Source organism: Phyllobates terribilis, unplaced genomic scaffold (genome assembly GCF_046119375.1).
Source record: "Phyllobates terribilis strain yellow unplaced genomic scaffold, ASM4611937v1 Scaffold_1__5_contigs__length_1240528914, whole genome shotgun sequence".
NCBI lineage: Eukaryota > Metazoa > Chordata > Amphibia > Anura > Dendrobatidae > Phyllobates > Phyllobates terribilis.
The window spans coordinates 394,787,765-394,815,148 of record NW_027362761.1 but is presented as its reverse complement, the minus strand read 5'-3'; positions in this window follow the sequence as shown (position 1 = coordinate 394,815,148).

The following is a 27,384-nucleotide window of genomic DNA, read 5'->3' as shown; positions in this document are numbered from 1 at the left end:
AATATCAGCCCCCAGCTGTCTGCCTAGCCTTTGCTAGCTATTAAATTAGGGGGGACCCCACGTCATTTTTTTTGGGGGGTCCCCCATTTTAATAGCTAGTAAAGGCTATGTATTCAGCTGGAGGCTGATATTAGTAGCCTGGGAAGCTCCGTGGGTATTACCCCCTTCCCAGGCTTCAAACATCTGCCCCAGCCGTCTGCTTAACCTCCGCTAGAGCCTAAAATTAAGGGGAACCCCACGCCAATTCTTTTAATAATAAATCCTTTATTTTAATACTAAATGACAAGTACAGTAACCAACACTATCACTGTACTTCATATATATGTGACTGACATGTTTCTATCTATCTAATCTATGTGTGATGCTCTATCTTTCTGTTCTAAATTGTCGGGTACCGCTGCTGAATTGCCGGCGGCTTTTTTAAAGAGACAGTGCATGAAAACACTATTATTTTTTTAAATAAATCCTTTACACTAAATGACAAGTACAGTAAGCAACAATGTCACTGTACTTCATATATATGTGACCGACATGTTTCTATCTATCTAATCTATGTGTGAAGCTCTATTCTTTCTGTTCTAAATTGTCGGGTACAGATGCTGAATTGCCGGCCGGCTTTTTTAAAGAGACGGTGCATGAAAACACTAATATTTTTTTTAATAAATCCTTTACACTAAATGACAAGTGCAGTAACCAACACTGTCACTGTGCTTCTTATATGTGTGACTGACATGTTTCTATCTATCTAATCTATGTGTGATGCTCTATTCCTTCTTGTCTAAATTGTCGGGTACCGGTGTATGCCGCTGCTGAATTTGCCGGCCGGCTTTTTTAAAGAGAGTGTCTTCTGAGCAGTTTGTCAGCTTTTGGACACCTTTGCAGGTGTTTTCTATGTGTTTCTATGTGTTTTTGTTTGCCTGCCATTGGTTTTAACGGTGTTCGACGGTGTTCTAAGGTGTTCGACGAACAGTTCGACGAACAGTTCCTCGAACATCCCGGTGTTCGACGAACCGAACCGAACCCGAACACTACGGGGGTGGCTCAACACTACTCAGTAGCACCTCACTGTCTGATTCCGGAGTGACTGTGACGAGCATGGCGGCGCCAGGTCTGATATAGACCTGATGACGCTGTGCGGCCAGCCAATCACTGTAATGCCACAATCAATATGGCTACGGCATTACAGTGAGTGGCAGGCAATCCCTGCATGTTCATTGGCACTCTAAAGAGCGCCAAACATGCAGGGAGAAGACCTGAGCTCCCACCGAGCAACCCCGAGCAGTGAGATGCTCAGGTGAGCACCGAGCAGTAGAGAGCATGCTCACTCATCACTACAAGTAACAGAAAGCTAAGGATATGGATGATCCAATCATCATGAATAATTTGACTGAGCACAATATCTACCCAGTGACATGTGTCAGTGAGATGTTTCATCCCTGGCCACATTCACCTGTCCACGTGTTTGTGGCAGTCCTTCCCAGTAAGTGCACTGGGGAGGGCACGGGTAATTTTCTGGGACCCGCGCTTGTGGAAGGCGGAGACGATACCAGGAGAAATAGTGGCAGCTGGGGACCGAGAATGGACACCCCGCTGTCACCATGAGGTTGTGGAAAGCTTCCGCCTCCACAAGCCTAAAAGGCAACATTTCAAGTGCAAGCAGTCCAGAAATGTGGCAGTATAGTATTGTGCCTGTGGGTGGGTAGGTGCATGGCTAGCTGCATACTTGCCCTTGCATTCCAAGAACTGTGGTAGGGACAACTGAACGCTGCAAAGGGACAAGGACCAGGACGTGAGCGGTGATGGTTGCAAGTCTGCAATGACAGGTGCAGGGCGGGAGGCATCTTTGCATGCGCCATGGACAGGGGATTGGCATGCATGAACAACAGCGGAAGAGGCAGTGGTGTCACCCACAGATACTGGTTCTGGACCTTGGTGTTTGGCCCAGCTTGTCATGCGCTTTGCTGTCATGTGCCTGAGAATGCTGGTGGTGGTCAGGCTGGTAGTTTTGGTGCTTTTGCTGATGCTGGCCTGGCAGATATTGCAAATGGCCTTTTTGGGGTTATCTAAACAGTCTTTAAAAAAGAACCAGACTCGGGAAGACCTAACAGTTGTACTGGCAACTTCCGTCGTGTTGGTGTACTGGGAAGCAGTTGCCCGCCTTGTGTCTGTGGCCACCACACTGCTTCTTCCTGCCTGTTGTGGTGCTATGCCTCCCTCCCCCTGTGTGCTGCTGTCCTCGCTCTACATGTCCCCTTGCCAGGTTGGCTTAGTGACTTCATCATTAACTTCCGCACCATAGTTCTCCTCCTGACTTTCTATCCATTGTGTCTCATCATTATCCACCTCTTGCGACAGTATTTTCACTTTCCCACTGTCACCTTCGGGTGACTATGGCTCCTCAAATCGCTACATGTGATTGTCTGTTGGCCTGCTCGAAGCTGGCCGGTAAAGAGGTCCAACTTTATCGATGGAAAAATGAACAGCTTTTGGGGTGACCCTGGACTCTAATCTTTCCTTTAAACCACTTATCCAAGCTCTTTCTACTTCCGAGTGGACCGAGAAAGAGGCCAGAATCTATAAATGGAAAGATGAAAAAAACAGCTCTTCGAAGTGTCCAAGTGTGGGATCAGTTGTCTCAGGGCACTCGGAATGGTGGGAGGAAGGAGGATCAGGGTAAGGAAGATGCCGACTCCAAGTAAAAAAAATCTCCCAGATCCGCAATTTCCTCAACCACAAATCTACAAAAAAACTAGTGCACACAATCATCATCTCTCTTCTCGACAACTGCAACCTCCTGCTCTGTGGCCTCCCTTCTAGCACTCTTGCTTTCCTACAAACGATCATAAACTCTGTTGCCCGACTAATCCACCTGTCCCCTCGCTATTCCCTGTCCTCTCCTCTCTGTCAATCCCTTCACTGGCTTCCCATTACCCAGAGAATCCAGTTCAAACCCTAACCTTGGAATGCAAAGCTATCCACATCAACTTCCAAACATCTGTGACCTAGTCTCCCGATACTTACCAGCATGCAACCACTGATCATCACAAAATCTACTCCCCTCTTATCTTCTCTTCCCACAATCGCATACAAGATTTCTCCAGTGCGTCCCCAATTCTCTGGAACTCTCTACCCCACCATTTCTGACTCTCGCCTACTGTAGAAACCTTTAAAAGTATGCTGAAGACCCACCTCTTGCGACATGCATACAACCTGCAGTAACCCTCGCTCCACCATACCGTTGCAAGACCAGCTCTATCCTCTCCTATTGTATCCTTACCCATGCATTGTAGAATGAGCCCTCGTGGGCAGGGTCCTCTCCTCTCATGAACCAGTCGCTGTCACATTTTTGTTCAAGATTATTGTAATTGTTTTTGCGATATATACCCCTTTTTCATATGTAAAGTGCCATGGAATAAATGGCGATAAAGTAATAATAATAATGTGATCCAGACTCACATCTACTGAGACTGGACCATGTGAAACACAGGGTGGTGGTGGTGCAAACTGACTGGAAACTTTATCTGCTATCCAACTAACAACCTTTTCACACTGCTCTGGCTTCAATAGTGGTTTTCCGCAGCCCCCTAGAAATTGGGACAGGAAGGTAGTTTGACTTGGGTGTTTGTTGTGCTCCCTCAGCAGGCACAGTTTTATCTAGCCCACGGCCTATGGGTGCACTATCACCATCACCATAACGTCCCTTGACACACACCTTACCCATTTTAAATCGAGTTTAAGATTTGTCACGTTGCCAAAAATGTCTGTATCATTACCGCAGTAATATGAGATGAAATGACACAGTTTTAGGCAGTGCCCTGGGAGTCAGCGATGCTTCCAGGGGTCTTCCCCATGCTGTTCCCATGTCACACACCACATGGCCAGATAAGGTTGTAAAATGTTAAAATGGCATTTACCGATGAATGCATTTGTTTTGGTTGAAAGCAATGCAAAACTACAAAAATGCATCAAAAACGCTACATGTGAACATAGCCCAAGGTGTGGAGGAGCATTTTTGTTTTTGTACATTTATTTTGCCTTGTATACAAGTCATTACCCTGGAAAGGATGTTCTTTAACATATTTCCCAGGAAACTCCATTTTGATTTCATATTTGTATGTTTTATTGTGAGTCTGTAAAAGAGTCTCTTATTCTAGTAGATCAAGCTCATCCATGTAATGCTACATTTATTTATGTGTATAGCAAAAGTTCTTTTTACTTCGGGAAGAATGACTAGAACTTGTTTTGAAGCACAAGTTACTAACTTAATAAAGCTAAAAGAGAAAATGGAACTTCATTGGGCAAGCAATGTTAACAGTAGTAAGTAAGTATCAATTGAGATGCTATTTTTTAGCTATATTCTGGGTGTGCAACTGCTGTAAAAGCTGAGAAACCAGATGTATTCTAAACATTTAAGGGAAAAATAAGAATTTTTATTTAGACACTGCTCAGAAGTCACCAAGAAGACTGTACTTTAACTTTTCAATTCACAGTAACATTTTAGGCTATACCAGCTACTTCACCAGACACAGACATATAACACTGCAGTATATTTTAAGTATTAAGTATTATAAATCTAGTGGTAGTTTGTTCAGTTTGTTTTATAAGGTATAGTGCTAAGCTAATAATTATTTTATCATCTGTAAAGTTTCAGTTATATAGATATATATATACTGTATATATATATATATATATATATATATATATATATATATATTCAGAATATTTTCATTGAATAATTATTAACCACATCCTATGATCCTTTGCATCACGAACTACTAGTTGTAATTTCCTCATCATTTTGGCCTGCAGGAGGAAGTTTATACTGAATAAAATCAAATTACTCCCCCATCTTTCTATGAATAAATATTTTAGTAAACAGTGTTGCTTTACTTTTGCATCTCTCAGTATGATACTGTTTTATTGGTTTTGGCTAACCTGGGTTTGAAATGTCAGACACATTATGTTTCAGAGGCTTGAAAGAAGCTGTGAATTTCTATTTCACCTGTGAGGCATATTTCCCTTAAGTAGATTTTTTTCAAGGATTTATTTTCTGTTGCTATAGCCTCAAGTGTTTTTCTCTGCTATCATGTTTCAAGTTTCTTGGGCAGATGAAGAGGAGGGGGTAAAATAGAGAATCTCTTAGGAAACACAGCAAGATTTGTATGAATAAACTATTAAAATAAACTAAATGTATAAATATGATAGATAGATAGATAGATAGATAGATAGATAGATAGATAGATAAATGGATAGATAGATAGATAGATAGATAGATAGATAGATAGATAGATAGATAGATAGATAGATAGACAGGTAGAATTTGTTTGACTTGCCTGTTAAGACCTGCTGTATTCTGACAAAAGAATAATTATATAGATAAGTACAATACATCTGTATAATCACTTATATGACAGAAAATAGTTTATTGTGTTTTGTTTTTAATAGTAATGTCTGATTTTACATTAATATAATATTAAGCACTATCAGATACCTTCTTGATTCTTCCCCTTGTGGCAGCTACTACACCATATCTCCTTTGCTACAAGGCCCGGCTGGCTTAATCCCTAAATGACCTTGGACGTATGAGTACATCCAAGGTCGCATCCACCTCTTTGGCGCGGCCTCCGGCGATGAGCCACACCTTTCCGGGGACATAACAGCTGATCTGATCAGCTGTCATGTGCCCCTAACAGCCGCAGGTGGAATCGCAATCCACCCGTGGCTGTTAACATGTTAAACGCCGCAGTCAATCTCTGAAAGACCCGCCCATCAGCGCACCGGTCACATGATAGCAGGTCGCCAATGGGTTGGCATGACAACCCTGGGTCTGCAGGAGACCCCTGTGGTCATCACAGCCAGTCGGCGCTCATAGCAAATGAGCACTTTTGTTGCACATAGCCCTGTTATGTGTCACACAGGAGATCAGTAGATGGCAGCTTCTAATCTCCCATGTAGACTATTGAAGTAAGTGAAAAGTAAAAAAAAAAAGTTTTTAAAAATATTAAAACAATTTAAAAAATATAAAAGTTCAAATCGCCCCCTTTCGCCCCATTCAAAATAAAACAATTAAAAACAATCAAAAATACACGTTTGGTATCGCTGTGTTGAGAAACGCCTGATCTATCAAAGTATAAAAATGATTAATCTGATAGGTAAACGGCAAAACAAGAAAAAAAATCAAAATGGTAGAATTACGTTTTTTTGGTCGGGTGATCAAAGCATCAAATCTACCCCAAAACTGTATCAATAAAAACATCCCCTCAGCGTGCAAAAAATAAGCCCTCACCCAGCACCAGATTATGAAAAATGGAGACGCTGCGGGTCTCGGAAAATGGCTCTCCTTTTTTTTTTTCTTTTTTTTTTTTTACAAACTTTGGATTTTTTTTTGTGGAATTGCACTTTTTTTTCAATTTTGCTGCACTTGGTATTTTTTTCCTGTTTTCCAGTATATGATGTGGTAAAACCAATGGTGTTTTACAAAAATAAAGCTCATCCCGCAAAAAGTAAGCCCTTACATGGTGATATTGATGAAAAAATAAAAAAGTTATGGCTCGGGGAAGAAGGGGAGCAAAAAAATGAAATGCAAAAATGGAAAAACGCATCGTGGTAAAGGGGTTAATAGTCCACATTCAGGATGACTGACCTAAAGGTTTGCTTAGCCTCAGAATTGGAAAGTCTTAGCTAATTTTATTATTATTATTTGAAAACAAAATTAATTCCAAGGTGTTGTCCATATGAAGAGAGTTTACATTAATATAATATAACTACATGTATTTATCTATTACAATTACAATAAACATACTAACAGCAACAGACTGGTACTGTGGGGGAAAGGACCCTGCCCTTACAACTTTCAAAGTATTGGGGAGGAGACAGGAGAATTAGAAGAATTAGCTGGGTAGAAAGGCAAAATGACCAATTGTAAGTACACAGTGATATACTGTATATGATGACATCAATTTATTAACAGGATAAAAACTATGATTTGGAGGCATGCTTCATTAATATAGTTCACAGATAATACTATACACCTACAGTACTAGTCAAAATGAGAACTAGAGAATGAGATTTCTGTCCTCATTGTTTAAAGACAAGTCTAAGTTTTACACATTTGTTTTGAAAATAGAATTACCTGAGTCAAAACTCAATGTGATGAGCGAACGTGCTCGCCACTGCTCGGTACTCGCCCGAGCATCACGGTGCTCGACAAGCTGGGCGCTCGGCGAGTATTTCTGGGTTGCTTTGATGGGAACTCGGGTCCCCGCCCTGCATGTTTGGTGCTCTTTAGAGAGCCAATGAACATGCAGGGATTGCTTGCCACGCACTGTAATGCCGTAGCCATGTTGGCTGTGAGCATTACAGTGATTGGCTGGCCGCACAGTGTCATCAGGTCTATGTAAGAGCTGGCGTCGCCATGCTTGCCACAGTCTACCCCGGAAACAGGCAGAGTAGGGAGAGCTTCTGCTGAGTCAGGGAGAGATTTGCTTGTTAATTGTTAGTAAAAGCATTCCACAACATATATATCCATCTGAACTAATAGTCCTTCTGAGGACTAATCCAGCTGCATATATTCAGTGCTGATAGCAAGAGTTAGACAGGCAGGCAGCGTATGTGGCAGACTGCAGTGCACATAGTGCAATAGGGTGCATAGCAAATTCCTGCTGCTGCTGTTTTTACAGATATTTGTAGACATAGCCCCAGGTATTAGGGGCCAGGGCAATTTTTTTTAATCTAAATCCTGGTCATTTGCTTAAAAACCAAGGAAGGCAGGGAACGTGACAGACTGCAGTGCATGATACAGTACAAGAGGGTCCATTGCATGTTTAACTTCTGAATGATCCTGCTGTGACAAATATTTGTAGACATAGCCCCAAGTAAAATTATTTTTTTATCCTAATCTTGGTTATTTGCTTAAAAAGCAATGCAGAGTACACAATTTTTCTGTTCAATTTGCTTGTTAGCACTGCAGAATACAGCCAGATCTTTTCCATATTACAGCGATAAAAATCCAGAAATTTGAACTGAACGTGGAAAATATTGGCCTCCTTTTCCATTTTGTTGCAGTGTGTCGGTCAAGCTATTCACACTAGGTTTCTGTGAAGAATAGTATTAGTAAACTACAGGCCTGCTATTTAAAACCGTGGTTCTCTGTTAGACGTATCACATATAACAGCGTTCCAAAATCAGCCATTTCTGCCTTCCATTTCCATTTCGTTGCAGTGTGTCAGTAAAGCTATTCATACTAGGTCTCTATGAAGAATAGTATCAGTAAACTACAGGCCTGCTATTTAAAACCGTGGTTCTCTGTCAGACGTATCACATATAACAGCATTCCAAAATCAGCCATTTCTGCCTTCCATTTCCATTTCGTTGCAGTGTGTCGGTCAAGCTATTCACACTAGGTCTCTGTGAAGATAGTATCAGTAAACTGCAGGCCTGCTATTTAAAAACGTGGTTCTCTGTCAGACGTACCACAGATAACAGCATTCCAAAATCAGCCATTTCTAGTGCACATGGAAAATATTGTCCTTCATTTAAAATGAGCAAGGTGCGTGGCAAGGGATGGGGAAGTGGACGTGATGGTGATAGTGCATGCAGAGGTCGAGGATGTGGCCGTGGGCAAGCTGAAATTATGTCACAACAAACACCCACATCTTGTCGCTCGACCTTCCTGTCCCAATTGCTAGGGGACCGCAGCACACCACTATTGAACCCAGAGCAGTGTCAAAAGGTTGTTGGTTGGATAGCAGATAATACGTCCAGTTACTTTGCCACCACCACCCTGTCTTCCTCATGGTCAAGTCTCAGTAGCCGGGAGTCTGGACCGCATATTCCTCACCCTGGTCATCCTTCCTCTCACCATACTGAATGCCCGGAGACAACTGATCCCACACTTGGACACTCAGAAGAGCTGTTCACTTTTCCATTTGTAGATTCGGGCCTCTCACCCGGCCAGCTTCAAGTGAGCCAAGAGAAAAACGCATGTAGCAATGCCCAAATATTTGAGCAGCCACGGTCACACGAAGGCAACGGTGGGTAAGTGCAATTACTGTGGCAAGAGGTGTATGATGATGATGAGACACAATTGCCAAAAAGTAAGGAGGAGGAGGACCAGGGTGCGGAAGTGGAAGACGAGGTGGTAGATGATATAGTTACTGGCCCAACCTGGCAGGGGGACATGCAGAGCGAGGACAGCAGCACACAGGAGGAGGGAGGCATAGCACCACAACAGGCAGGAAGAAGCAGTGTGGTGGCCATAGACACAAGTCGGGAAAGCGTTCGCTGTAATGCCAACACAACGGAAGTTGCCAGTACAACTGTTAGGTCTTCCCGAGTCTGGTTGATTTTTAAAGACTCTGCAGATAACCACAATAAGGCCATCTGAACCACCTGCCAGGTCAGCATCAGCTGGGCTAGCAAAGCACCCAACTAAGTAGGCCCAACCCCAGGGACCAGAAACAGTGTCTGCAGGTGATACCACTGCTTGTTTTGCTGTTTTCCGTGCACGTCATTCCCTTGTCCACGATGCATGCTAAGATGCCTCCTGCCCAGCACGTGTTGTTGCGCACACTCAACTAGCACCATCAGCAAGCACGCCCACATTCTTGTCTCAATGCACCGTTTAGCTGTCCCTACCCTAGTCCTTGGAACGCAAGCGCAAATCCACAGCAAACACCCCACAGCTCACACTACTAAATACACACATTTCGCGAATGCTTGAGGTTGAAATGTTGCATTTTAGGCTGGCGAGGACGGAAGATTTCGGCAACCTGATGGTGACGGCCGTACCTCGGTACTCGGTCACCAGTCGCCACTATTTCCCCCGGTGTGCTGTCCCAACATTACACGAGAACGTGTCCCACAACATTAGCCGTGCCCTCAACAACGCAATTACTGAGAAAGTCCACTTAACCACAGACACATGGACAAGTGCTTGTGGGCAGTTACAGTATATCTCGCTGACGGCACACTGGGTTAATATAGTGAAAGCCTGGACTCAGTCGGACCTTGGGATGGAACATGTCCTCCCGACGCCGAACATTGCGGGCCCTAGGTCAATCAGGGTTGCCCTCACATTCTACAGCTCCTGCATCTCCTCTTCAGCCTCCATCTCCGAAATGACCACATCAGCGAGAAGCTGGAAGAACTGCAGCACTGCCTCAGCCAAGCGGCAACAGGCTGTGCTGAAGCTAATATGCCTAGGTGACAAACCGCAAAATTCTGAAGAGTTGTGGACAGCTCTGAAAGAACAGGCAGATCTGTGGCTGACACCGCTGATGCTACAGCCAGGCATGGTCGTGCGTGACAATGGCAGGAACCTTGTGGCTGCTCTAAGGCGAGGTGAGTTGGAACCCTCGAGTTCGCACCCGCTTGGCCCATGTGCTTAACCTCGTGGTTCAGCGGATTCTCAAAACCAACCCGGATCTGCTGGATCTGTTTGTCTGTCTGTGCCCATTTTAGAAAATCAGCTACAGCTTCCGCCACCCTTGCCGTGCTTCAGCAGCGTTTGCAACTTCCAGCTCACCGGCTGGTGTGTGATGTCCCCATCCATTGGAACTCTACATTGCAGATGTTGGGAAGGATTTGTGAGCAGAAAAGAGCATTTGTTGACTACCAGCATCAGCAAGGCCATCGGTATTCAGGTCAGACGCCACACAAGACCTCAGGAGTGGAGATGAATGTCAGACATCTGTACCATCCTCCAAAACTTTCAGGACTCCACCAAAATGGTGAGCGGCGATGACACCATAATTATCTTCACCATCCCGCTTCTCTTCCTTCTGAAACGCTCTCTGCTCACAATTAAAGAGGATGCATTGCAGGGGGAGCACAATGAGATGGAGCAAGGAACCATACAGGGTGATTCCACACAGCCCTGCCTCATCTCATCCCAATGTGGATTGGGAGACAATGAGGAAGAGGAGGAGGAGGAGGAAGAACAGGATCTAGTTTCCTGCACTATAGACGGTACTACCTGCACAACTGTCATACCGTCTGTTCTGCATGGATGGCCTGAGAACAGGAAGGAGAATGAGGAGGAGAGCATGGTCAGTCAAGGAGAACTTTATGTCTCTTATTCCCATGCCTGACAGGCCTAATAAAATGGAGCATTACCATAAAGCCCTTGTTGTGGAATTTCTAAAAATTATCTGAAAATGCTGGCAGCAGAGGTCACAGTTCGTTGGACAACCAAAGAGTACAGACGAGAGAGACACAAATGCAATCCAGCAGAGGCAGGGGAACACTGTCAAAGTTCTCAGACCCTGCCATCGCACATGCCCTGATGCACGGGGTACTCTCACAAGGAGGGAAAAGTTTCGGAAGATGCTGAGGGAGTACCTTTCTGACTGTACAAATGTCCTTCATGATTCCTTTGTGCCTTATAATTATTGGGTATCCAAGCTGGACATGTGGCATGAATTGGCTCTCTACACCTTGGAGGTCCTTGCCTGCCTTGTCTCTAGTGTTTTGTCAGAGCGGGTTTTAGTGCTGCTGGTAGAATTATAACTGATAGGCTCATCAACTGACAATGCTGACAAGCTGACCCTTATCAAAATGAACAAGGGCTGGATTGGGCCAGACTTCTCAACACCACCAAATGATAGCAGCATAACATAAACTCAAATCCAGTGTCTTTTTTTGGGAGGTCTAACTCTATTCCCATGCAACCCTGTCTTCACACCCAGACATGGGTATACACTTCCTGATTTTGTCTATTTGCTCTTGTCCTCCTCCTCCTCCACCACATCGCCACAATATCTACCATATCACCATATCTACGTCTCTTGCAAGGGGCATTGGCAATCCTCCAAATTTTTAGCAGCCGTTGCATTCACTGCATAGGCAAACACTATGGGAAACCCACTTCCTAATAATGGGAACATTGTTTTCAAGATTCTCTCTGACCTCTATGTCACTTGCAAGGGGCATTGGAATTCCTCCAAATTTTTGGCAGCCGTTGCAGTCACTGCATAAGCAATAACAGTATGGGAGGCCCACTCCTTTCTAATGGGAATATGTCGTTACTGTGGCCAAGCTCTATGTGTCTTTAAATTGATATTGGGGTTTTTCCTAAATTTTGGCAGCCCTTGGAGTCACTGCATGGGCATTACCACTATAGGAGACCAACTCCTTTATAATGGGAACATTTTTTTTACTGAGGCCTTCCTCTGTCTCTTCAAAGGGGTATTGGGGTGCATCCACATTTTTGGCAGCCCTTGCAGTCACTGCATATCCAATAACAATATAGGAGACCCACTTTTTAATAATGGTAACAACAAAGCATAGCTGACGGCTGGCCCTTTAAGAATAGTAAGGGCCGCCTGATGGCCATATAAAAATAGTGTTTGTGACTTTCAGAGTCCCTCCTTCATAAATGAAACAGGATGTGTCTGATCATGTCTCACACACCACATGGAAAGGCTGTTTCTTAACATTTTTCCCAGGAAAATCCATTTTGGTTTCATTTTGTATGTTTTATTGTGAGTCCGTAAAAGTGGCGTAATACCTCTGACAACATTGTTGACAGCAGTGACCTTGGAGTCAGAGATGCTTCCAGGGGTCTTCCCCATGTTGCTCCCATGTCATTTGAGCACTGTTTCCATTGACTTGCGCAATTTTTAGACCCCCTGCAGACCACCGGGGGGGTGGGGGGGGGACACAGGAAAAATGCTCAAGTTTCCCATAGACTTATATTGAGCTCATTACTCGGACCGAGCACTCGAGCATTCCCATTTGCTCAACCCGAGCAACGAGTACCCGAGCATTTTAGTGGGATATTTCAAAAATTGCACAATAAAGTGGTGAGTAAAATGACCATTTACTATTACTATAGTGTTTAATATTTGCCAAATGCCAGAATAATGAGAGAGCAAGAATGTTTTAAGGCATTTTTATTACTTACTGCAATGTCAAAAGTTTACATACACTAAGATTACTATGCCTTTAAACAATTCTGGACTGCCCATATGATGATGTCATGTGTTTGGAAACTTTTGATAGTTTTTTGGCAACATCTGAATTAATTGAAGACACACCCTTGGATGTATTTAAAGCACACCTGAAACACACTGCTTCTTTGTGTAGCACCATGGGAAAGTCTAAAGAAATCAGCCAGGATATCAGAAAGAGAATTGTGGACTTGCACAAGTCTGGCTCACTCTTGGGTACAATTTCAAGATACCTGAAGGTGCCTGTGCAAACTATTATATGCAAGTACAAACAAGATGGGAATGTCCAGACATCATACCGCTCAGGAAGGAGACGGTTTCTGTGTCCCAGAGATGAACATGTTTTGGTCCGACATGTGCATGTCAACCCAAGGACAAAAGCAAAAGACCTTGTGAACATGATGGCGGAAACTGGTAAGATTGTGTTAATATCCACAGTGAAATGAGTACTGTATCAACATGGGCTGAAAGGCCACTCTGCCAGGAAGAAGCCATTATTCCAAAAGAAACATAAAAAAGCCAGAATATTGTTTGCAAATGCACACAGGAACAAATACCTTAATTTTTGGAGACATGCCCTGTGGTCTGATGAAACTAAAATTGAACTTTTTGGGCATAATGACCATTGCTACGTTTGGAGGAAAAAGGGAGAAGCTTAGAAGCCTAAAAACACCATCCCAACTGTGAAACACGGGGGTGGCAGCATCATGTTGTGGCGTTGTTTTGCTGCTGGAGGGACTGGTGCACTTCACAAAATAGATGGCACCATGAGAAAAAAAGATTTTGTGGCAATACTAAAGAAACATCTCAAAACATCAGCCAGGAAGTCAAAGCTTGGTCGGAAATGGGTCTTCCAAATGGACAGTGACCCGAAGCATGCTGCCAAAATGATAACAAAGTGGCTTAAGGATAACAAAGTCAATGTTTTGGAGTGGCCATCACAAAACCCTGATCTCAATCCTATTGAAAATTTATGGGCAAAGTTGAAAAGGCAGATGTGAGCAAGGTGACCTACAAACCTGGATCAGTTACACCAGCTTTGTCAGGAGGAATAGACCCAAATTCTGAATAACTAGCGTGAGAAGCTTGTGAAAGGATATGCCAAATGTTTGAACCAAGTCATTCAGTTTAATGGAAATGGTACCAAATACTAATGAAATGTATGTAAATTTTGACATTGCAGTAAGTAATAAAAATGTCTTAAAACATTCTCTCTCTCATTTTTCTGGCATTTGGCAAATATGAAAAATTATGGTAATCCTAATTGACCTAAAACAGGAAAGGTTTATTCTGATTTCATGTCAGATGTTGAGAAAAACATGCATATGTGTCTTTTTATATAGTGTATGTAAACTTTCTGTTTCAACTGTATATGATGGGAAGGGGGTGGTGATGGGTTGTATAAGATATCTAATTGTTTATATTTTTTGAATAAGATATAATTGTTTATACAGTGGCTTGCAAAAGTATTCATGACTCTTGGCATTTTTCTTGTTTTGGTACCTCACAACCTGGAATTTCACTGTTTTTTTTGAGAGTTTGCATTAGTTCATGCAAAGAACATGCCTACAACTGTGAACGTTTTTTTTTTTTGTGAAGCACAACAAATTAACTGAAAACTTCACTGTTCATAACTATTCACCCCCCTAAAGTCAGTACTTTGTAGTTCCTCCTTTTGCTGCAATTACAGCTACATGTCTCTTTGGATACGTCTCTCTGAGCTTTCCACATCTTGCCACTGGGATATTTCCCATTCTTCAAGACAAAATTGCTCCAGTGCCTTCAAGTTAGATGGTTTCCTCTGGTGAACAGCGATTTTCAAGCCTGACTACAGATTCTAAATTGGACTAAGGTCTGGGCTTTGACTAGGCCACTCCAAAACATTTACTTGTTTCCCCTTAAACCACTCGAATGTTGCTTTAGCAGTATGCTTTTGGATCATTGTCTTGTAGGAAGGCGAACCTCCATCCCAGTCTCAAATCACTGACAATTTTCCCTGTCCCTGATGCCGAAAAACATCCCCATAGCATGATGTTCCCACCACCATGTTTCACTGTGGGAATGGTGTTCTTGGGGTGATGAGTTGTGTTGGTTTGGCACCAGACATAGCATTTACCTTGGTGGCAAAAAAGTTAAATTTTGGTCTCATCTGAACACAGTACCTTCCTCCATAATTTGGGGACTCTCTCACATCTCTTTTGGCAAGGTCAAAACAAGTCTTACAATTTTTGTTTGTAAGTAAAGGCTTTTTTCGGCCCACTTTTTCATAAAGGCCACCTATAGGGAGTGTACGGCTTATTGTGATCGCATGGACAGATACTCCAGCCTCTGCTTAGGAACTCTGCAGCTCCTTCAGGGTTACCTGTGGTCTCTGTGCTGCCTCTCTGATTAATGCCCTCCTTGCCAGGGCTGAGAGTTTTAGTGGGCGGCCATCTTTTGGCAGGTTTGTTGTTGTACCAAGTTCTTTCCATTTGATGATAATGGATTTGATGGTGCTCCAGTGGACCATCAGAGTTTGGGACTTTTTTTTATAACTCAACCCTCACTTGTACTTCTCAACAACTTTGTCCAAGACTTGTTTGGAGATCTTCTTGGTCTTCATGGTGTTCTTTGTAGTGTTGAGCCACCCCCGTAGTGTACGAGTTCGGTTTGATTCGTCGAACACCCGTATGTTCGCCGAACTGTTCGTCGAACTGTTCGTCGAACACTGTTAAAACCAATGGCAGGCAAACAAAAACACATAGAAACACATTGAAAAGACATAGAAAACCCTTCAAAGGTGTCCAAAAGCTGACAAACTGCTCAGAAGACACAACTAACACATGGAAAAGTGACAAGTACATATAGTCATGCGAAAAGAAAAGAGGTGGAGGAGTAAAAGGAGGGGGAGACACAGATATAGGCATGTCATTGTTATGTTCTGCTACCAAAGCTAAGGAAAGAGAGGAGATCTGTCCCTACTATAAGACTCAGCTGAATCCCTACGATGTAACAGGGAACCTGATCCTGCGATCAGACCTGCTAAAGTCCTAATCTAGTCTGTACGGAGACCTATAGATTTGGGGAGGGAATCCCTACAAGTACTAAGGACTGGGAGGAATATGGGACACCTCCTAACAGAAATAGTAGCAGACAGACGAACAAACAAAATAGATAGAACCTAGAGGTCCGTAGACCAAGCAAACTAACAGAGTTAGATACAGAGCACAGGCTAGCTAGAAAGTAGATATACAATGAAGTCCAGCAAAGCCAGAAGGGCGGAGCAGGATTAAATAGGCCAACAAGGTCATGTGACCAGCAAAGGAAAAAAAAACCTAACAGCAAGGTTCTAACAGTACCCCCCCTTCTAAGAGGATCCTCCGGATCCCCTAGGACCAGGCTTATCAGGAAATCTCCTGTGAAACGCTCTGATAAGTCTGGACGCGGAAACATCATCTGACCTCACCCAAGAGTTATCCTCGGGTCCGAAACCTTTCCAGGCCACAAGATACTGCAAACTACCTCTATACCGTCTAGAGTCAAGGATGCGAGAAATTTCATATTCCCCGTCCTCCACCACCGGAGGAACAGAGGCAGAGGCGTCACCATCCGACACAACAGCTTTTTTTAACAGAGAGACATGAAAGACCGGATTAATTCTCCAGGAGGTAGGAACCTCCAACCTAACAGCAGATTGGTTGACAACCTGAAGCACCTTAAAGGGCCCTACAAACTTGGGACCCAATTTCTTAGAAGGAATCCTCAACCGCAGATTCCTAGAGGACAACCAAACCATGTCACCAACAGCGAACAAAACCTCCTGTCGTTTCCTATCAAAGTAGTCTTTAGATTTTCTGTTGGCCTCCTGAAGATTACCACGCACATCCGTCCAAACTCTTTCCAAATCACCGGAAAAATTCTCCTCCTCAGGCACGGCAGATCCCAACTTGGAGAACGACCCAAACGACGGATGTCTCCCAGAACAACAAAAAAAAGGCGAACAACCAGCAGAAGAAGATGTATGATTGTTCAGAGCAAATTCGGCAAGTGGCAGAAACTCAGACCACCCCTCTTGATTGTCTGCCACAAAACAACGCAAGAACTGCTCAACATCCTGGTTTTTCCTTTCTGTCTGGCCATTAGATTCAGGATGATATCCGGACGAAAACGACAAATGAATTCCCAACCTGTCACAAAAGGCACGCCAAAAACGAGCCACGAACTGAGGACCCCTATCAGAAACAATGTCAGTAGGAACGCCATGAAGTCTGACAATTTCCTTGACAAAGGCCTTAGCGAGAGTTTTAGCGCAGGGCAGTTTGACGAAGGGAACCAAGTGACACATCTTGCTAAAACGGTCCACGACCACCCAGATGACAGTAAAACCCTCAGAGGGGGGAAGGTCAGTTATAAAGTCCATAGCCAAATGTGTCCAAGGAGCACTGGGGACCTCCAAAGGACAAAGCAACCCCGCAGCAGGAGTATGTGAGGACTTAGATCTAGCACATATAGTACATTGGCGCACCCACTTAATGACTTCCTTCTGCCATCCAGGCCACCAAAAACTGCGACCCACCAGTCTCTTGGTCTCAGAGATTCCGGGATGACCTGCCAACCGAGATTCGTGACACTCAACAAACAAATCTCTCCTAAAGGTCTCAGGCACAAACAACCTCCCATGAGGAGTGTTAGATGGGGCATTCTCCTGAGCTTTAAGAATCTCATCTTCCAAAACGGAGTCTAAAGCAGCTATCACAACACCTTCTTGTAAAATGTTTTCCTCTTTCTCAGCACCGACTATGGGAGAAAAACTGCGAGACAAGGCATCCGCCTTAACATTCTTAGTACCAGGGATGTAAGTAACGGAGAAATTAAACCGCGAGAAAAACAGTGCCCACCTAGCCTGACGGGCATTCAGGCGCTTGGCAGCGTCAAGATATATCAGATTTTTATGATCCGTAAGAACCTGAACGGGAAATTCCGCACCTTCCAAGAAGTGGCGCCAGTGTTCAAATGCGAGTTTAATAGCCAATAATTCCCGATTACCAATATCGTAATTCAATTCAGTCTCCGAAAATTTTTTTGAAAAAAATGCACAGGGATGTAATCCATCCCCGTTATCCTGAGACAATACTGCGCCAACCCCCACAGAGGAAGCATCAACCTCAACCAAAAACGGCCTAGTAACATCAGGCTGCATAAGGATGGGAGCAGAGGTGAACCTCTCCTTGAGATACACAAAAGCTTCAATGGCCTCAGAAGACCACTGAACCGCATCAGCACCTTTCCTGGTGAGATCAGTCAGAGGTTTGACAATACTAGAAAAATTTTTTATGAATTTTCTATAGTAATTGGCGAAACCCAAAAACCTCTGTATTGATTTCAAACCAATAGGCCTAGGCCATTCCTGCACAGCCTGAACCTTAACCGGATCCATCTCAAAACCTTTGCTGGAGATAATGTAGCCCAAAAAACTAATTCTCTGTACAGCGAACTCACATTTCTCCAGCTTAGCAAAAAGCGAATTGTCCATTAATAACTGTAATACCTCACGCACACTCCGCCAATGAGACTCCAGATCTGGCGAATAAATCAAAATGTCATCCAAATACACAACCACATTTTTACCGATCAAAGGTCTAAGGATGTCATTAATCAGATTCTGAAAAAATGCAGGAGCATTAGTAAGACCAAAAGGCATAACCAGATTCTCAAAATGACCCACAGGAGTGTTAAAAGCAGTCTTCCATTCATCACCCTCCTTCATGCGCAACAGATTGTATGCCCCCTTAAGGTCAATTTTAGAGAACCACTTGGCCCCCAATAACTGGTTAAACAGATCAGGAATCAATGGCAGTGGGTAAGGATTGCGTACCGTAATTTTGTTAATCTCACGAAAATCCAGACAAGGACGTAAACCGCCGTCCTTTTTTTTTACAAAAAAAAATCCAACCGCCACAGGAGACTTAGAGGGCCTAATGTGACCGGCGGCCAAACTTGTCTGTATGTATTCCTCCAAAGCCTTCCTCTCAGGAATAGTAAGGTTAAATAAACGACTTTTAGGAAGAGTCGCTCCAGGGACAAATTCAATAGAACAATCATAGTCTCTATGGGGAGGCAAAACCTGCGATTCTTTCTCAGAAAAAACTCTCCAAAAATCCTGAATAGGAACAGGCAATTCTCCCCTATCCAAAGCTGCAATACGCCCGTTACAACACTTGTCATAACATTTATGGCTCCAGGATTTAATTTCACTGGTAGACCAATCCAGTACAGGATTGTGAAATTTTAACCAGGGCAAACCCAATATTACTGGAGAAGGCAAGTTATTCAACACTACCAAATCCAATTTCTCATGGTGAACACCATTAATAGTGAGAGGAAATTCACTGACCTTGAGAGTAATATTCTTCAAAGGGGAGCCATCCACAGAAACCACAGCAATGGGGGATGATAAAGGTTCAGGTTTTAAATTGAGTTTTTCCACGAATCCCCCATCAATAACATTCAGTGTAGACCCGCAATCAACAAACACCCGAAATTCCATTAATTTTTCCTGAGCAATCGTGGAAGCAGCTAAAAATATACCCTTGGAATTTAAACAGGCAATACGGGCGTGACTGACCATTTTTTTTTCTTTCTTCATACGAAGCTCACAGCCTTTAATCAAATGACCAGATTTCCCGCAATAGAAACACAAGCCTTCTGAAAAACGACGGTGTTTTTCTTGAGAGCGAGGTGCCACCGATCCAATCTCCATCGGTTCACCACTGTTAGTACACACATTATCATAACCAGAAACTGACATAGCAGAGGATTTGCTCTCATTAACCCTAGCACGCAGTCTTCTGTCCACCCGTATAGCTAATTGCATAGCCTGTTGCAAATCCTCAGGTGTAGGATAAGCAATTAGCAGGTCTTTAACCTTTTCACTGAGCCCAGCAAGAAATAGACTTTTCAGAGCAGAATCGTTCCACCCTGTTTGAGTGGACCAACGACGAAAACGTGTACAATATTTTTCCATATTACCTGATCCTTGTTTTAAACGTCTCAACTCAGTCTCAGCTGATGCCACACGGTCAGGATCATCATATAATAGTCCTAAAGCAGAAAAAAAACTATCCACTGATCTGAAGCATGTATCACTAGGTTGCAAAGAAAAGGCCCACTCCTGAGGCTCTTTGCGCAAAAGTGACATTATGAACCCTACGCGCTGGGATTCATCCCCAGAGGACTTGGGTCTCAAACGAAAATACAATAAGCAAGCATTTTTAAAAGAAAAAAATTCTCGATGTTCACCAAAAAATAAATCCGGCAAACATACCTTAGGCTCCAAGAAATATGCTCCAGGACAGTTACTCACGTGCTGACGGAGCTCGGCCACTTCCAGAGAGAGTCCCTGCAGGTGTTTAGCCAAATCCTGAACCGACACCATGATGGAACAAAAAAAAATCTTTCCTTAGAGAATTTACAGGCTGGACTTACTGTTATGTTCTGCTACCAAAGCTAAGGAAAGAGAGGAGATCTGTCCCTACTATAAGACTCAGCTGAATCCCTACGATGTAACAGGGAACCTGATCCTGCGATCAGACCTGCTAAAGTCCTAATCTAGTCTGTACGGAGACCTATAGATTTGGGGAGGGAATCCCTACAAGTACTAAGGACTGGGAGGAATATGGGACACCTCCTAACAGAAATAGTAGCAGACAGACGAACAAACAAAATAGATAGAACCTAGAGGTCTGTAGACCAAGCAAACTAACAGAGTTAGATACAGAGCACAGGCTAGCTAGAAAGTAGATATACAATGAAGTCCAGCAAAGCCAGAAGGGCGGAGCAGGATTAAATAGGCCAACAAGGTCATGTGACCAGCAAAGGAAAAAAAAACCTAACAGCAAGGTTCTAACAGTCATGCCCTTCTAAAACCAAAAAATTGCGAAGCCGACACGGCCAGTCAGTTCCTGCCCATGCGACCTCCGTGTCGCCGGGTTTGTGCCATAGCCGCGGTGGACCCTGACGGCCAGCCCCCCTCTCCCAATACTGGTGCCTATCCGCTGGTGGGTCGAGCGAGCCCCCCTGCGGTGGAGGCAGATCTAATCTTTTTAATTTAAATTGTCTCTCTAATTTGAATGAGTACACTTTAAATCCTTTTACAATGATCTATTGAAGGGCAAGTCTCATGCCAGCAGCTGCGGTAATTCCAGCTCCAGTAGCGTCCACTAAAGCTGCTGCAGTTAAAAATGCTTTTAGAAGGATCGAGCTTGGCGATCCACTGGAAGGCGTCCTACCGCCAGTCCCAGCCCCTGTGCCTTGGGGTGCCTCCCCGATGCTCTTCACTGAGTGTCCCGGGAGCCCGAACCATTTACTTTGAAAAAATTAAGTGTCCAAAGTACAGGTGGTGTAGCTTGCGTAACAGCTGGGATAATCCGCTGACTAGCAGACACTGCTACTAGGCCCAAAGAATTTCCTGGGCTAGATGCAGTTAAAAATTTGTAATTAGATACTCTCGTTGGATGCTGAGAAAGCATTCCATAGAGTCTCCTGGCAAACCATATATTATTCTCTTAAAAAGCTTGGGGTAGGGGTCTAGGGGACCCTTTTATAGGCAAAATCACGGCCATGTATCGCAATACGTCGCCTAGGCTGAAGATAAATGGTACATTTTCACTACCTTTCATAATCACCAATGGGACAAGGCAGGGATGTCCACTGTCCCCTCTCTTATACATCCTAGTGACAGAGCACCTGCTCTCATCAATTCGCCATAACCCCAATATTAGGTGGATTGAGGTGGGAGGCACCGAGTACAAGTGCTCTGCATATGCTGATGATGTCCTAGTATATATCACTCAATCACATATATCCATCCCTGCTGTTATGGCTGAAATAGATCACTTTGTTACATGGTCAAATTTTAAAATCAATGCAGAGAAGTCTGAGGCCCTCGATGTCTCCCTCCCCAAATCCAGACAGGATTCCATCCAGTCCAACTTTCCCTTTGCCTGGCCCTCACAGGGTATCAAATACTTAGGCATTCGTATTCATAGAGACCTCTCCCGTCTATGTTATCTTAATTTTGGGCCCTTTATTGAACAACTCCATACAGACCACGGTTGGCAAGTTAGAACTGTAAGATTCACTACGTGAACCACTGGTGTTTTGTGGAAAAGCACATGTACACTGCGTTCCAAATTATTATACAAAAAGTGTTTAGGAGTGATAAGCTAAGAATTTTTTTGTTTGTCAGTTAAACTCATTGATGGTGATGTGTGTCAGGGCTCTTTATATCACTGTAAGCAATTGCAGACACCTGTGCTAATTAGTTTGGCAGGTGTGTCCAATGAAAGGCAAGACTACTTAAGAAGGCTGTCCCACATTATTAAGCAGCCTACATTTTCTGCCAAAATGGGAAAGAAAAAGGATGTGTATCAGCTGCTGAGAAGCAACAAATTGTGGAGTGTTTAGGTCAAGGCATGACTACAATCAACATTGCCAAGACACTTCATCCTGATCATCACACAATCAAGAAGTATGTAGCTGATTCACAGTACACACGCGTGCGTGCTGATCAGGGAAAATTGAGGACTCTTTCCTAAAGGCAATTGCGTCAGGTTAAAAGAGCAGCGGCAAAAAAGCCTTGTCATAGCAGCAGACAAGTTTTTGAAGCTGCTGGTGCCTCCAACGTCCCCCGAACAACAAGATGCAGGGTCCTTCAGAGGTTTGCAGCTGTGCGTACGCCATCCTGTCGGCCTCCTCTATCCACTGTACACAAGCTGAAACGGCTCCAGTGGGCCAAACAATACATGAAGACTGACTTCAAAACTGTTTTGTTCACCAATGAGTGCCGTGCAACGCTCGATGGTCCAGATGGATGAAGTGGAGGATGGCTGGTTTATGGACACCCCATGCAAACACAGCTACGGCGCCAACAAGGAGGAGGTGGAGTAATATTTTGGGCTGGAATCATGGGGAGAGACATTGTCGGCCCCTTTAGGATCCCTGAGGGGGTAAAGATGAACTCCATAATGTATGTGGAGTTTCTCACACAGCACTTCCTTCCAAGGTTCAAGAAGAAGAACCGTGTATTCCGCAGCAAGATCATTTTCATGCATGATAACGCACCGTCTCATGCTGCACATAACACATCTGCATCTCTGGCTGATATGGGCATAAAAGGGGACAAACTTATGGTGTGACCCCCATGCTCCCCTGACCTCAACCCCATTGAGAACCTCTGGAGCATCATCAAAAGGAGTGTCTACGATGGCGGGAGGTAGTTCACATCTAAGCAACAGCTCTGGGAGGGAATTCTGTCCTCATGCAAAACAATTGAAGCAGAAACCATCCAAAACCTGACAAATTCAATGGACGAGAGAGTTCAGAAGCTCCTTTCGAACAAGGGGTCCTATGTGCAAATGTAACATAACCTAGAATAAATTTGAGTTGAAAACTGTTCGATTTCAGTTTCTAATAACCTGCTAATGCTTATAATTTCACAAATGACCATTTTTTTGTTCTTTATTAAAATGAAAAGGTTGATCGAAGAGTGTGGAGGATCTAAGAGTGTGGCAACCCAGTAGTCAGGATTATTTCGAATTTTGACAATCTGAGGGTCATGTTGCAGGTAGTGCAGCAAGAAGGCACTCATGTGTCTTGCGCATCTAGGAGCCCCAAAATTATTTTCCAGGCTAGATGCAGCTAAAAATTATTATTAATTTGAAAGCTGGTGGAGCTTAGTATAGATGGCCTAATAGAATCAGTACTGCAAACTGCTACAAGGCCCAAATTATTTTCCAGTCAAGATACAGATAAACATGACTAGTAATTTTAAATCTGGTGGAGTTTAGTATAGATGGCTTAATAGAATCAGCACTGCACACTGCTACAAGGCCCAAATTATTTTCCAGCCTAGATACAGATAAACATGATTAGTAATTTTAAATCTGGTGGAGTTTCGTATAGATGGCCTAATAGAATCAGTACTGCACACTGCTACAAGGCCCAAATTATTTTCCAGCCAAGATACAGATAAACTTGATAAGTGATTTGAAAGCTTAAAATGGTTGGTGAGGTGATTTAAACAAATCATCAAGCTTTTACTCTCCCCAGGATGACACAGGGGTAGAAAAGTCCTTTCGGAACCATGATTTGTTCATCTTTATGAACGTGAGTCTGTCTACATTATCAGTGGAGAGCCGCGTGCGCTTATCTGTCAGCACACCACCAGCAGCGCTGAACACACGTTCAGAAAGAACTCTGGCTGCGGGGCATGACAAGATCTCCAAGGCGTAAGTGGTGAGCTCCGGCCATTTATCCAGATTGGAAGCCCAAAAAGAGCAAGGGTCCAGTGACACAGTCATGGCTTCAATGTTTACTTGGAGATACTCCTGTACCATCGTCTCTAGGCGTTGACTATGTGTCAGACTTCTTGTCTCCTGTGGCCTTGCAAAGGATGGGCTAAAAAAGTGGTGAAATGATTAAGCAAAATTGATGTTACCAGTAGTGTTGAGCCACCCCCGTAGTGTTCGGGTTCGGTTCGGTTCGTGGAACACCGGGATGTTCGAGGAACTGTTCGTCGAACTGTTCGTCGAACACCTTAGAACACCGTCGAACACCGTTAAAACCAATGGCAGGCAAACAAAAACACATAGGAACACATAGAAAACACCTTCAAAGGTGTCCAAAAGCTGACAAACTGCTCAGAAGACGCTTTCTTTAAAAAAGCCGGCCGGCAATTCAGCAGCGGCATACACCGGTACCCGACAATTTAGACATGAAGGAATAGAGCATCACACATAGATTAGATAGATAGAAACATGTCAGTCACATATATATGAAGTACAGTGACAGTGTTGCTTACTGTACTTGTCATTTAGTGTAAAGGATTTATTAAAAAATATAATAGTGTTTTCGTGCACCGTCTCTTTAAAAAAGCCGGCCGGCAATTCAGCAGCGGTACCCGACAATTTATAACAGACAGAATAGAGCTTCACACATAGATTAGATAGATAGAAACATGTCAGTCACATATATATGAAGTACAGTGACAGTGTTGCTTACTGTACTTGTCATTTACTGCAAAGGATTTATTAAAAAAAATAATAGTGTTTTCATGCACCGTCTCTTTAAAAAAGCCGGCCGGCAATTCAGCATCTGTACCCTACAATTTAGAATAGAAGGAATAGAGCTTCACACATAGATTAGATAGATAGAAACATGTCAGTCACATATATATGAAGTACAGTGACAGTGTTGCTTACTGTAATTGTCATTTAGTGTAAAGGATTTATCAAAAAAAATAATAGTGTTTTCATGCACCGTCTCTTTAAGAAAGCCGGCCGGCAATTCAGCATCTGTACCCGACAATTTATAACAGACAGAATAGAGCTTCACACATAGATTAGATAGATAGAAACATGTCAGTCACATATATAATAAGTACAGTGATAGTGTTGGTTACTGTACTTGTCATTTAGTATTAAAATAAAGGATTTATTATTAAAAAAAATTGGCGTGGGATTCCCCGTAATTTTAGTCTCTAGCGGAGGTGGCTGGGGCAGATGTTTGAAGCCTGCGAAGGGGGTAATACCCACGGAGCTTCCCAGGCTACTAATATCAGCCCCCAGCTGAATACCTAGCCTTTACTAGCTATTAAAATGGAGGACCCCCCCCCAAAAAAAATGACGTGGGGTCCCCCGTAATTTAATAGCTAGCAAAGGCTAGGCAGACAGCTGGGGGCTGATATTAATAGCCCAGGAAGGGAGCCATGAATATTGGCCCCCTCCCAGGCTAGAAACACCAGCCGTCAGCCGCCCCAGAAATGGCGCATCCATAGGATGCGCCAATTCTGGCACTTAGCCTCGCTCTTCCACGCTGCCCTGGTGCGGTGGCAGGGGGTAATAGGGTTGGGGTTGATGTCAGCTTATAATGCCAGCTGACATCAAGCCCAGGTTAGTAATGGAGAGGCGTCTATAAGACACCCCCATTACTAACCCCATAGTCAAAGTTAAAAAAAAAACACAAACACCCAGAATAAAGTCCTTTAATTGAAATAAAGACACAATTCTTTATTGTTCTAAATTAAACCACACTTACCATCACGCCCATTCCAGCTGAAGCCAACGATCTCCTGCAATAAAAGAAAAATAATAAAGCAACCTCATCCTTACCTTTCCATGGTTCCCAGGACAGCTCCAGCTCTGCTACATCGAGATGACAGGCTGGACCGCAGCAGAACGCTGCCATCCAGCCTGTCATCCCGCGGACACTGAGAAGTGCAGGCATGCTTGCGCTCCTCAGTATCTGACTGTGACGGCATCCAGATGAGCCGACAATGAACTCGGCTCACCTCATGTACGTCACTGACAGCGTGGGAAAATCCTCCTGCACTCAGCGCTTCAGCGTGAGAATTTTCCCACGCTGTCAGTGACGTGCATGAGGTGCGCCGAGTTCATTGGACATGACCTCGGCTCATCTGGATGCCGTCACAGCCAGACACTGAGTAGCGCAAGCAAGCCTGCGCTTCTCAGTGTCTGCGGGATGACAGGCTGGATGGCAGCGTTCTGCTGCGGTCCAGCCTGTCATCTCGATGTAGCAGAGCTGTAGCTGTCGTGGGAGCCATGGAAATGTAAGGATGATGTTGCTTTATTATTTTTCTTTTATTGCAGGAGATCGTTGGCTTCAGCTGGAATGGGCGTGATGGTAAGTATGGTTTAATTTAGAACAATAAGGAATTGTGTGCTTATTTCAATTAAAGGACATTTTTCTGGGTGTTGTGTTTTTTTTAAATACTTTACTAGAAATTCATGGTGGTCATGTCTAATATTGGCGTGACCCCATGAATTTCGGGCTTAGGGCCAGCTGATAATGCCAAGCTGGCCTTAACCCCTTTATTACCCAGTGAGCCACCGCACCAGGGCCCTGGATGAGTTGGGTACAGCGCCAGAAGATGGCGCTTCTATGAACGCGCCATTTTCCGGGGCGGCTGCGGACTGCAATTTGCAGCGGGTGGGGCCCAGAAAGCTTGGGCCTCCCTGCGCTGCAGATTCCAGCCCCCAGCTGCCTAGTTGTACCTGGCTGGACACAAAAATAGGGCGTAGCTCCACGCATTGTTTCTTTAGATTCATGAAATTCATGGAATAATTAAGAAAAAAAGGGCTTCCCTATATTGTTGTGTCCGGCTAGGTACAAATAGGCAGCTGGTGGTTGGGAGCAGCCCGTTCCTGCCTGCTGTACCTGACTGGACACAAATATAGGGCGAAGCCCGACATCAATTTTTTTTCATTATTTCATGAATTTCCTGAAATAATTTAAAAAAAATTGACGTGGGGCTTCGCCCTATATTTGTGTCCAGTCAGGTACAGCAGGCAGGAACGGGCTGCCCCCAACCACCAGCTGCCTATTTGTACCTGGCCAGACACAACAATATAGGGAAGCCCTTTTTTAAAAAAATTAT